Source organism: Neophocaena asiaeorientalis, unplaced genomic scaffold, assembly GCF_003031525.2.
Source record: "Neophocaena asiaeorientalis asiaeorientalis breed wild unplaced genomic scaffold, Neophocaena_asiaeorientalis_V1.1 scaffold882, whole genome shotgun sequence".
NCBI classification, from domain to species: domain Eukaryota; kingdom Metazoa; phylum Chordata; class Mammalia; order Artiodactyla; family Phocoenidae; genus Neophocaena; species Neophocaena asiaeorientalis.
In genome coordinates this window covers 29,506-43,244 of record NW_020173141.1, presented here as the reverse complement: position 1 = coordinate 43,244, position 13,739 = coordinate 29,506, and the positions used below count along the sequence as shown (strand labels likewise).

The window sequence follows — 13,739 nt, the reverse complement described above, 5'->3', positions numbered from 1 at the left end:
GGCCTGTGTACAGCAGCAAAAAAAAAAAAAAAAAAAAAGAAAGAAAGAAGAAAGGATATCAAGAATATAAAGTAGAGAGAATTTAAAACTCCACATGACCAAGAATGATTTGCCTTTAGTCCGATTGGTTTTGACCACATATTTATCACACAAAGTGAATTTATAAGCAGTTTACAGAAAATAAATAAGTTGACTCTTTACCCCAAAGGAAAAGCTAAAGTTCTTTCCTGTTTACATTTCGAGTTGCATAGCTGCCCCTTTTTCCTACAGATAGAGCAAAGATAATCTTCATTAACCAAATTGACCAATATTTTCAACAGACAGAGTTCAAGTTTGTGAGGCCAAACTGTGGATTCCAGGGAGGTTGTACGGGTTATTATTGCTCTGAATTTATAATAGTTCAGTGCTTGCCATGTAAGCTGAGTTTATTCCCATATCCAGACAGTACAGAATAGCAGGTAACACTAGAGCCGCTAGTATAAATTTATATCTAGGGCCTTAGAAGCAAAACTTGAGCCTTTATTCTAAGTGAAATGAGAATCCATGGTAGAGTTTTAAAGGAGGAGTGACATGATCTCATTTACATTTGAAAAGCGTCACTCTGGCTGCTGTATCAAGAACAGGTGGCTAGATTTCTAATACAATTTGAAAATGAAACCAGGAGGATTTTCTGCTGAATTAGATGTAGGCTGTGAAAGATAGAGAGAGGCAAGGATTACTCCAGGGTGTTTGGATTGAACAACGAGAAGGATGAGGTTGACATCAATTTATATGGGGAAAAGGTTGCAGGTAAAACACTTTAGAGGGAAAAGGAGGAGTTCAGTCAAGGTTGTGAGAAATCCAAGAGACGATATATACAAATCTTCAGTTTGGCAGCGAGCTCAGGGATGACGATATAAATTTGAGAGTTGTTAGTCAAATATGTCTTTTCAGTTAAGGCAAAGAGGAAAGGATCTTACTTCTTCAGGATCCCAGTGTGCTGGAAAGTACTGCATAGTCCAGACCTCAAAAGGAAAATGGGATGGGATAAGAAGGAAGAAAGTTACTTGAAACAACCCTCCCTAGAGGAGCCATCTGTGCACTGTACAGGGAAGCGATAAAAGGGAATTTCAGGAACTTGGCCAGAGCATCACATTTCTTGACTGGTTTACAGAAAAGCAGACACATCTCAGGAGCACAGAATGGTTGAGTTGAAGCAAGGTGCATGTTAAGAGAACGCAGCTGACACGACATACAGTCAAAGTCAAGCGGCTTAGACCCAGTCCAGGTCAAGGCTGAAACACTGATAGGCATTCAAAGCATAGAAGACTCCTTTTGGAGCTAGCTCCTGCCTGTCAGCTAGAGTCTGTGGGTGACTGAAGACTTTTACACTTTGGTTAATACTTCCTAATTGGCTCTAAATATCTTAGAATAAGCCTTCATCCCTATTGACCTCTACCTCAGTCTGCAGACTGAGTGTAAGAGCCATGTTTTCAGATCCAACTAGAAATGTCCAACAGCAGTTGTCTTCTTGAAGTCCAGCAGGTTCATACTGGAGACACTGTACCATTCCCTCCTCCACTTCTAAGGGACATATCTGGTCTGGGTCATCGGTAGGGCTTGGCCAAGGCTAGTTACCTTGGTCAAATCAGAGAGATGGGGAATAGATAAATCACATTATAAATCCTCAAGGGCCTAACATAACATCTGAGCTTCAATCTCATGCCCACATGGATACATGCACTTGGAATTATAAGAATTTTCCTGAGACTTCAGAATCTACCATTTTTTAAATCAAAATATCTTGGCTTTTGATGAAATGTCACCACAAATACGTAAAAACTAGAAGCTCAGTTCGGTAAGAGTCTTACTACTTCTTCATTCTTTGCCACTGACAACCCTCTTAAGGTTTGCTAGCCTGTCATCAATCTCATCAGGAACCTTCTTTGGCTGAGAAATATGTCAATGCCTAGAAACCAGAAACTATACAACATAAATCCCAGGGCAGCCTTGCATCTTTTCTAGGACAGTCAGAATGTGGTAGATATTAATAACATTAATTTGGATTCCATCCAGAAAGGAATCAAGGCCTCATGGCCTTGGAATCTGGATAATGCCATTATGTTACAAGATGTTATTTTTGGACTTCAGTTATTCCCAAAGTTTTGACATTGCTTTACATAAAGTTAGGCAAAGCTTCAGCGATCTCTGCAGGGATGAAATCACTAAGCAATCATGAACATTGAAAACTTGAGAATACACTTGGAGGACCTCTCATACTGAGCATCCTTCTCTGCTCAGCCTTTCCCCTGGATTTTGTGATTGGTACCGTCACAAGCTTTTTTGCCTCTCCTGTTGTAACAGTGGAATCTCTCTAAAATTAGCTGGGGCGCAGGAGTCAGTTATCTTTGGAAGCTGATTCAGCATCCTCTCTGAATTTATTTGGTCAAGAAGTCCTTAGGCCCAAGTTCCATACAAATTCAACATGAACCTGAAATTTAGGGATAGCTCCAACTCTTCCATATTATGTTTCTGGAAGATCTAGGACGTTCGGGAGCATGGGGCACTCTAGAGACACTTTTGGTAGTCTAGATCTATACCGACAAGTAACATACTCCTTGGGAAACTGGAAAGGCAGTGGGGGAGGGCAAAAATCTCCATATGTTACTCAGTTGGGATTTCAACCTGGCACTCTCCCTGAAGAGAGGGCTGCTGCTTATCAAAAACCAGAAGTCGGGCTTCCCTGGTGGCGCAGTGGTTGAGAGTCCGCCTGCCGATGGAGGGGACACGGGTTCGTGCCCCAGTCCAGGCGGATCCCACATGCCGCGGAGCGGCTGGGCCCGTGAGCCATGGCTGCTGAGCCTGCGCGTCCGGAGCCTGTGCTCCGCAACGGAAGAGGCCACAACAGCGAGAGGCCCGCGTACCACCAAAAAAAAAAACAGAAGTAACAAGGCCCAGGACAAGGCAAGGCATTAGGTCAGGCCCCAATACACCCATCAGTGAACATCAGGCATAGGCAAGCCAGCATCCTAAAGAGCTCCACTGGAGGCACAGGCCTCTGACAGGTATGGGGATGCTGTGATGCAGCTGCCAGCTAGAATAGTCATGGGGTCAAGGGGTGACTTGAATGGATAAGAAATGACGCACAGTGCTGTTTAACTGAGACAGGACAGGAGAAGGAGGAAAAGTGAGAGAGGGGAAGAGAGGATTCTAGGGCATTAACTAGAGCATGCAAGCCTGTCTTTATAGATTTCAAATCATCATTAATATTTATATGCCAGGGACTATGTTAAGCACTTTACAAGCAGTATCTTCTGGAATCCTCACTGTCACCCTGTAAGGAATTATGATAATTTCCATCTAATAGGATTATAAATGAAGGCTTAAAGAGGTTAACTAAAGGGCCTAAGTCTGATTAACAAGTACAGGTGTCCACATTTTAACCCACTGTTTACCATGATGCTCAGCTAATCAGGGAGAGGGTTTTTTTATCTTTCACTATAAGATATTTGTAGTAGATTGCAAAACTACTCTTTACTCCTCTTTGTATCAACACCCTTTATAATGTGACTTTGCAGTTTCTTCCATCAAGGTATATAATCTGGGCTTCCCTGGTGGCGCAGTGGTTGAGAGTCCGCCTGCCGATGCAGGGGACACGGGTTCGTGCCCCGGTCTGGGAAGATCCCACATGCCGCGGATCCCACATGGGCCCGTGAGCCATGGCCGCTGAGCCTGCGCGTCCGGAGCCTGTGCTCCGCAATGGGAGAGACCACAACAATGAGAGGCCCACGTACCGCAAAAAAAAAAAAAATTAAGATATATAGTCTATTTCCTTCTTCTTGAATCTGCTTTGGCCAATGGCATGTGGAAGAAGTGATAGTGGGCCAGTCCATCCTTTCTTTCTCTCTCTCTCTCTCCCTCTCTCTCTCTCTCTCACTCTCTCTCTCTCTCTCTCTCTCTCTGAAGGCTGAGTAGCTATCAAGTGAACAAGCCTGAGCAAGGGACCACTGGAGCAGAGATGAGACAACCAAGCTGAGGCCATCCTAGACCAGCCAGCCCCCAGCTTCCCTGGCAACTGACTACGGACGCATAAGTGAGAGCAGCTAAGACCAGAAGAATTTCTCAGGTGAGCCCAGACAAAACTGTCAACCCATAGACTCATGAACTAAACAAATAGCTGTTGTTTCAAGCCATGGAGTTTTAGGCTGGCTTTTTGTGTAGCAAAAAGCTAACTTATACAATCTCTTAATAACTTCACCAAGGTCTTTCCAAATTATCTATTCAGATAGGATGCTCTTGGGTTGCAAGTAAGAAGACACTCTTACTCAACTGGATTAAACAACAAGGAAAACATATTAACTCACGCAAATAAAAGACCATGATATGTTAAATCCAGAGTTAGTTAACTTAGCGCCTTAATGATACCATCAAAGACCCAGGTTTCTTCCATCCTTCTACTGTGCTACCCTTGGCATGTTGGCTCTGCTCTGATTAAAGCTTCCCTTGGGGTCACAAGATGGCTACATTCATTTCAAGCATCACATCTAGAAATGACAACATGGAAAGAGGAGCAGTTTCTTCCTGTGAATCTCTCTTTTTTAATGACGTTTTTAAGACTAAGGGAAGCTTTCTCAGGGGACTAGCATAATTGGCTTAGACTAATCAAGATTTACATCTGATTCATGTTGGAGAATGGTAGACCTCCAGCTAAACCTGGTTTTGCCTTAAGGGAGTAGGAGGGGATGCCTTTCATATATGTAATATAGGTCATGCGTATTCCACCCACTGTAGAATGTCCCACTATTTCTGGGATATTTTCTGTAGAGATTTCATTCCAACCACGAGTGTGGGTTCTTATGAATTTCAGGCACAGAAGACAGAGCTTGTAAGATCTTCCTGAATTGTGCCTTGGTCTGGAGGGAGTTTCCACCTCAGTATCAACAGCATCCTGACGTCTCTACCCACTGAATATATATGATACAACCAAGAAGAGTGGGCAAGGGGAGAAGAAAGTTCTAATAGGAAAGAAAAGATATTTTCCCAAACCACTACCCAATTTTTTCCAGGGATATAGATCCCCTCAACAGTATTGACAACTACTTATCCAATAAGTGGGATGGATGAGAGAATGCAAATCATATGGAACACATAATCTCTGGCTCATTACATCCTGTGTTATGGGGAAGTTTTACTCAGAAGACACAGATAAAAGATGATGGAACAAATTCTGATTTGTAAGAATATAAAACTTTTCATGATTTCAGAGAAATAGGAGGTCAGAGTGGGCACAAGGAGTCAGTCAGGTAGGCTTTACAAAGGAGATGAGACTCTGAATCATAGAGACTAATACTGCTAGTAACAGTAACAGTAATAATAAAATCCAAACTCTGTTGAGTGCTTATTATGTGCCAGGCAGAATGTAACTGCTTTACACGTGTCCCCACATTTAATCCTCACAACAACCCTATAAGGTAAGCGCTAGCACCACCCTCAATTTCTAGGTGAGGAAACCGAGGCATGGAATCAAGATCACAAAGCTGGAAATGAACAGAACTGGGGTTGGAACCTCAGCAGTCTGACTTCATGCTCAGACTCTTTGTGGTCAGAAAGGGCTTTTCGAAGGAATTCCTGTTACAGACATGGAAGAGAGGGACAGTCAAAGCATAAAGAAGCATAACAGGTGTAGCTGGACAGCTTGAAAAATGGTCCCACAATGACATCAAACTTGCACAAGTTACAAACACAGTTCCTCCTTGCATTCCTTTTACTGCATTCATCTTCACAATTTTCACTGAAGGGAGACCATTGGTGCTCTACCCTTTTTCGGTGAAAAGCTGTTTTTCTCAGTAGGGTGAGAATATTCAGGAATAGAGAGTAATTAGAGATCACAGGTTCACAGATGACAACCTCAGATGGTGTGGCAGTCATTTTGTTCTCTTCAAAGCAAGTCTGTATCCGTAAGAAACAGCAGCGGCTCTCAACCAGGATGATTTTGCATCCCAGGGGACAAATGACAATGCCTGGAGACATCTGGGGTTGTCACCACTTGGGTGGAGGGTACTCCTGCATCTAGTGGGTAGAGGTCAGGGATGCTGCTAAACATTGTACAATGCACAGGACAGCTCCCCACAAATAAGAATTATTTGCCCCAAATGTCAAGTGTGAGGTTAAGGGACCCTGACCTAGACAGACGGCACTATGAACATAGTACTCTCAAGAATCATGTGTGCATGATTCCACCTCTTTACATCTCAATCAGGGCCAAGCAGAATAGTAAATTACCTACTCCCAATAGCAAAGCTGCCAAGACATTCGAGCACAAAGAAACTAATCCTGTTTAGACGTGAATATGCATGCATTTGCACTAGTCTCAATAACAAATAGGAGAAATAAGGAAAAAATAAAACAAAATATCGATACAAATAATTAGCCCTGACTTTAACATGACAGGGGAGAAAACTAACACTTAAAGCATTTACTGTAGATCACCTTGCTGAGTGTTCACAACCACCTTTGTGGAAGTTGTTACTTTCTAAACACTCAGCATGATCAGTAACTAGCTCTATGTCACCCAGTAAGAAAACTGGGATTAACCTGTCAGTGTGTTTTCCTTTCAACTCCTGCCTCTTTCCGTGGGATGTGGTCAAGTTCAAAAGAGCTAGTGAGATTGTTGAAGAAGAAGATAATTATGATTTTTAAAAATAGATGAAAATGATATAGTACTTCTGCCTTGAAATTTGTTGACGTCAATATGTAGGAGATATTATCCAGACAGCTCTGTCTCCCAAGAAAAGGACAGGATGAAATGGGCTGAAAGGACATGATGGCAAGAATTCAAGTTTAGTCTTAAGGGAGAATCGCTTGACAGTGGCCAACACTGACATACACTATTGAAGGGTGCTGTGTAATCTTTGTCTCTGGAAGGTTTCATAGGCTGAGGAAGGTTTAGGAGGGTTTGAATTTGGCCTTGACTGACGGCGAGGACATGGCTGGGCACAGCTCCAGTTAAATGCTGCTCTGGGAAAAAGAAAAAATAATGAAAGGGGATAAAGAAAGCCTATGGGACTAATGGGACACCATTAAGAGAAATAACGTCTGTATCATTGGAATTTCAGAAGGAGAAGAGAGGGAGAAAGAGGCAGAAAGACTATTTAAAGAAATAATGGCTAAAAACTTCCCAAACCTGGGGAGAGATATGGACATCCAAGTTCTCAAAGCTAATAGGTTGCCCCAAAATTTCAATCCAAGACAGTCTTCTCTGTCTTGGATTGAGACACATTATAATAAAACTATCTAAATCAAAGCCAAAGAGAGAATTTTTAAAACAGCTAGAGAAAAAATTTTTCTCTCATACAAGGGAACCCCCATGAGGCTATAACCATATTTTTCAGCAAAAACCTTGCAAGCTGGGAGAGAAAATGGGATGATATATTTAAAGTGCTGAAAGAAAAAAAACTGTTAGCCAAGAATACCTTACCTAGCAAAGCTGTCCTTCAAAAATGGAGGTGAGATAAAGATTCTCTAACAAACAAAACTTGAGGGAGTTCATCACCAGTAGACCTGCCTTACAGGAAATGCTGAAAGGAATCTTCAGGCTGAAATGTAAGAGTGCAAATTAACAGCATGAAAACACATGAAAATGTATAACACACTGGTAAAGAATTCAGAATACTCTAATACTGTAATATGGTGGTGTGTTAACCACTTAACTCTAGTATAAAGGTTAAAGGACAAAATTATTTAAAATAGCTATAGCTACAATAATTTGGTTATGAATGCACAATATAAAAAGGTGTAGGGCTTCCCTGGTGGCACAGTGGTTGGGAGTCCGCCTGTCGATGCAGGGGATGCCGGTTCGTGCCTCGGTCTGGGGGGGGTCCCGCATGCCGTGGAGCGGCTGGGCCCGTAAGCCATGGCCGCTGGGCCTGCGCGTCCGGAGCCTGTGCTCCACAGTGGGAGAGGCCACAGCAGTGAGAGGCCCGCGTACTGCAAAAAAAAAAAAAAAAAAGATGTAAATTCTGACATCAAAAACATAAAAGGGGAGCGTAAAAGGGGAGAGTTTTTGTATGTGATCAAAGTTAAATTGTTATCGGCATAAAATATTCTGTTATAGCCATACAATGTTTTATGTAAGCCTCGTGGTAACCACAAAACAAAAAGCTACAGTAGATTCACAAAAGATAAAGCAAAGGGAATCAAAGCATACCACTATGGAAAATCATCAATTCATAATAGAAGGTAGCAAGAGTGGAAGAAAGGAACAAGGGAGCTACAAAACGGCTAGAAAACAGTGAATAAGATGGCATTAGTAAGTCCTTACCTATCAAGAATTACACTAAATGTAAATAAATTGAATTCTCCAATCAAAAGACATAGAGTAGCTAAAAAACAAGACCCACTATATGCTGCCTACGAGAGACTCACCTCAGCTTTAAAGACACACAAAGTGAAGGGATGAAAAAAGATAATTCATGCAAGTGGAAACCAAAAGAGAGCAGGGGTGGCTATATGTATATCAGAAAAAAGTAGACTTTAACTAAAAAAATGGTAACAAGAGGAAAAGTAGGTCATTATATAATGATAAAAGGGTCAATTCATCAAGAAGATACGACAATTGTAAATATATGTGCACCCAACATTGGAGTACCTATATATATTTAGCAAATACAGATCTGAAGAAAGAAGTAGACAATGATATAATAATAGTAGTGACTTCAATACCCCACTTTCAGCAATGGATAGATTATCCAGACAGAAAATCAATAAGGAGACATTAGACTTGAACCATACTTTAGATCAAATGAACCTAACAGGCATATATAGAACATTCCATCTAACAGAAGCAGAATACACATTCTTCTCAAGTGCACATGGAACACTCTCCAGGATATATCATATGACAGGTCACAAAACAAATCTTGGCAAATTTTAAAAGACTGAAATCATACCAAGTGCCTTTTCCAACAACAGTGGTATTAAACTAGAATTCAATAACAGGAAGAAAGCTGGAAAATTCATAAGTATGTGGGAATTAAACAACACACTCCTGAACAACCAATAAGTCAAAGAACAAATCAAAACAGAAATTAAAAAATATCTTGAAACAAATGACAATGGAAACACAACATAGCATTATCTTTTTTAAGACATTTTTCCAAAAAAACCCATACAGATGGCCAATACATACATGAAAAGGTGCTCAACATCACTGACCACCAGGAAAATGCAAATCAAAACCACAATGAGATATCACCTCACACCTCTTTAAATGGGTATCATCAAAAGACAAAAGATAGTGTTGGTGAGGATGGAGAAAAGGGAACCCTTGTGCACTATTGGCGGGAATGTAAAGTGGTACAGCCACTATGCAAATCAATACGGAGGTTCCTCAGAAAGTTAAAAAATAGAACTACCATATGATCCAGCAGCCCCATTTCTGGGTATATATCCAAAGGAAGTGAAAACAGGATCTCAAAGAGATATCCGCACTCCTGTGTCTATTACAGCATTATTCACAATAGGCAGGATATGGAAACATCATAAGTGTTTGTCAATGTATGAATGGATAAAGAAGTTCTGGAAATGTAGTGTACAGTATGGCGACTATAGTTAACAGTACTGTATGGTATATTTGGAAGTTGGTAAGAGAGTAGATTTTATAAGTTCTCACCACAAAAAGAAAAATTGTAACTATTTGAGGTGATGGGTGTGTTAACTAACTTTATTGTGGTAATTATTTTGCAGTATATGTGTATAAAAAATCAGGGCTTCCCTGGTGGCGCAGTGGTTGAGAGTCCGCCTGCCGATGCAGGGGATGCGGGTTCATGCCCTGGTCCAGGAGGATCCCACATGCCGCGGAGCAGCTGGGCCCGTGAGCCATGGCCACTAGGCCTGCGCGTCCGGAGCCTGTGCTCCGCAACGGGGGAGGCCACAGCAGTGAGAGGCCCGCGTACCACAAATAAATGAATAAATAAATAAATAAAAATCATTACGTTGCACACCTTAAACTCACACAATGTTATATATCAATTGTATCTCAATGAACCTGCAAAAAAACATGGTGTGGAAATATATATATATATATGTATATATATATATACACACACACACACACACACACACATATATATTGAACTATTATAAGCCATGAGAAAAAAAAAGAAATTCTGCCATTCGTGACAACATGGATTGACCTTGAGGGCATTATGCTAAGGGAAATAAGTCAGACATAGAAAGATGAATACTGTATGATATCACTTCTATGTGGAATCTAAAAAAGCCGAATTCTTAAAAACAGAGAGTAGAGTGGTGGTTGCCAGGGGTTGGGGTGGGGGAAATGGGGAGATGTTGGTCAACGGGTACAAACTTCCAATTATAAGACAACTAAGTTCTGGAGATTTAATGTAAAACATGGTGATTATAATTAATGATACTATATTAAATACTTGAAAGTTGCTAAGAGTAAATCTTAAATGTTCTCACCACAAAAAAGGAGATGGGGGACTTCCCTGGTGGCGCAGTGGTTAAGAATCTGCCTGCCAATGCAGGGGACACGGGTTCGAGCCCTGGTCCGGGAAGATCCCACATGCTGTGGAGCAACTAAGCCCGTGCACCACAACTGCTGAGCCTGCGCTCTAGAGCCCGCGAGCCACAACTACTGAGCCCGTGAGCCACAACTACTGAAGTCCGTGCACCTAGAGCCTGTGCTCTGCAACAAGAGAAGCCACCACAATGAGAAGGCCACGCACCGCAACACAGAGTAGCTTCCACTCACCGCAACTGGAGAAATCCTGCGTGCAGTAATGAAGACCCAATGCAGCCAAAAATAAATAAGTAAATTTATTTTTTAAAAAAAGGAGATGGTAATTATGTGATGTGATAGAGATGTTAGCTAACACTATGGTGGTCATCACTTTGAAATCTATATCAAATCAACATGTTGTACACCTTAAACTTCCACAATGTTATAGGTCAGTTATGTCTCTATAAAGCTGGGAAACAAACAAAGGAAAGCAAATGCTGCCCTGAGAATGAGCCCCAACCACAGTCCAAATGGGGCTTCTTCCCCACTCCCCTCCCCACCCCTACCTCCCACTCCCTGTGTAAGGAGCCCAGCCCATCCACCATCACATCTCTAACAGCCTGACCCGGTGTGTCCTCTCTCCTTTCATTTCCAACCCTCTCAGCACCTCGTCTCTCCCAGCCCTTCATAATTCGTTTTGAATGGTTAGATCTAGGTGGTGGATAAGTGGGTGTTCATTATACTACCCCTCCACCTTTCTTTATGCATGATAATGTTTATAATAAAAAAGTAGCAGGAGGTGTACAGGAACCGAAGGCAGATCGTGTAGGGCCCCATCACCATTTAGAGAGGTTGGGTTCTACCTAGAAAGAGATGGGTAGAGAGGAGAGGCTTAAGTAAAGGAATGATATCATGGTTTGACTTTCCATTTGTTTTTATTTTTGTTTTGTTTATTTCAGGGTTTTTTGTTTATTGGGTTTTTTTGGCTGTGCTGTGTGGCTTGTGGAATTTTAGTTCCCTGACCAGGGACTGAACCTGAGCCCTTGGCAGTGAGAGTGTGGAGTCCTAACCACTGGACCACCAGGGAATTCCCTGACTTTCCATTTTAACAGGATATGTCAGGGTTTTCTTCCTCCATTTAAATCTGACTCAATATAGGATGAGGAAAGTTGCAGTTCTGATTGCAGTTTTACCAGAGCCACTAAAATGTGCCTTTCATTACCCCCAAGCCAAGTATAAATAGCAAATGACCTAAATCAAGCATAGCACAGGAATGGCCAACAATGATCCGAAGAGCTATACAAATGCTGAAGCAAAGATATAATCCTTATTTTAAAAATTTTCCAGCTGTGAAACACATTCAATCTGTTTAAGATTCTGATTTCTCTCTATGCCACTGCCCATGGTACTGTATTTGGTTTGGACCAAGAATAATCCTGGCAACCACCCTGCACATTAGCCAGTCATGGGGTTTCAGGCACCCCAACCCCAGCTCTTCTCCTCCATTGAGGACACGGCTGGCATGGCACTGATGACATGTTTCAAGTCATTCCAGGAAGAGGAGTTGATGACAAAGTCCTTTTTAAACGGAAATAAGCTAAACGTAGAACAGTATAGTTAAAATATGGTAACTAAAGGAATCAGTTGCTCCAAACCCTCTAACAACATGTGAACATCTTTAAATGCTGCATGATTTCAGGTAAGATATTTAAATTCGCTCAGCTGTTTCTTCTTCTGTTAAGTCAGATTAGTAATACTTGCTTTTGAATAAAATAAATAATGAGAAGCAATAAAAATTCATGAATAAAATGGACCTTGTGAATAAAACTTTTATATTCTTTAGAAAAAGTGCTATTGAAACTATTCAACTTGAGTCCACAAAGAGAAGAAAAAAAGACTGATTTAGGGAAACTATTTTACAATACGGATATTCATATCTACAATGACTAAATCTTAACTAAGATAACCTATCTATCTGGAAAGAAACATAGGTCTGACAGGGAGGTGGTGAAAGGGATATTTAAGGCATCTATCTGGACTCGCAACACAAAGTAAAAACGAACTATAAAACTATGAGAAAAGTTGCCAGGTACCCTGATTTCTAGCCCCCCACACCCTCAATTCTCCCCCAAAGGACTCCTGTATAATCCTTGGGGAGGTTTTATAAATGGCTTTCCCCCCACCCCCCCGATCTACTGGAATGTGCCGTGTCAAAGCACGATATTTGAAACTGTAACCTGAGGCTTTCGGCAACCACTGTACTACTAAAATGAACCTTTATAGCTAAGCAGATGATAACCTAGCAGACAAACACTATAATATATGATGAGCATTTAATATGAGCTTCAGTCACCCTTGGAATGATGGCAAAGATATTAACATTGGCAAGCCTCCGTTGCTTTTGAGCAAGCAGATTTTAGTTCTTGCATTCATAGGTTTAAATTTTCTTTAGGTCCTCAGAAAGTACGTTAGATTACCTGGAATTGTGCTAAATAAAAGTCAAAAGGTGGAGGACCTTCCAGATGGCGGAGGAGTAAGACGTGGAGATCACCTTCCTCCCCACAAATACATCAGAAATACATCTATATGTCGAACAACTCCTACAGAACACCCCCTGAACACTGGCAGAAGACCTCAGACCTCCCAAAAGGCAAGAAACTCCCCACGTACCTGGGCAGGGAAAAAGAAAAAAGAATAAACAGAGACAAAAGAATAGGGACGGGACCTGCACCAGTGGGAGGGAGCTGTGAAGGAGGAAAGGTTTCCACACACTAGAGAACCCCTTCGTGGGTGGATACTGTGGGTGGTGGAGGGGGTAAGCTTCGGAGCCGCGGAGGAGAGCACAGCCACAGGGGTGCGGGGGGCAAAGCGGGGAGATTCCCGCACAGAGGATCGGCGCCGACCGGCACTCACCAGCGCGAGAGGCTTGTCTGCTCACCCGCCAGGGCGGGCAGGGCTGGGAGCTGAGGCTCGGGCTTCGGAGGAGGTCGCAGCGCAGGGAGAGGACTGGGGTGGCGGCGTGAACACAGCCTGAAGGGGGCTAGTGCGCCACGGCTAGCCAGGAGGGAGTCCGGGGAAAAGTCTGGAACTGCCGAAGAGGCAAGAGACCATTGTTTCCTGGTGCGCGAGGAGAGGGGATTCAGAGCACTGCCTGAATGAGCTCCAGAGATGGGTGCGAGCTGCGTCTATCAGCGCGGACCCCAGAGACGGCATGAGACGCTAAGGCTGCTGCTGCTGC

At 42.3% G+C, this 13,739-nt stretch overlaps 1 protein-coding gene across 1 annotated transcript in view; it reads right to left on the bottom strand.

The window, feature by feature from the left end:
* The window catches only part of ACE2 (angiotensin converting enzyme 2), a 64,137-nt gene extending 56,316 nt beyond the window's left edge, over window positions 1-7,821 (bottom strand). Inside the window, exon 1 of the mRNA XM_024744126.1 lies at window positions 7,457-7,821. The gene's annotated coding sequence lies outside the window, so the exon portion shown is untranslated. The remainder of the gene's footprint in view (window positions 1-7,456) is intronic.
* Between the last annotated feature and the right edge of the window lie 5,918 nt (window positions 7,822-13,739).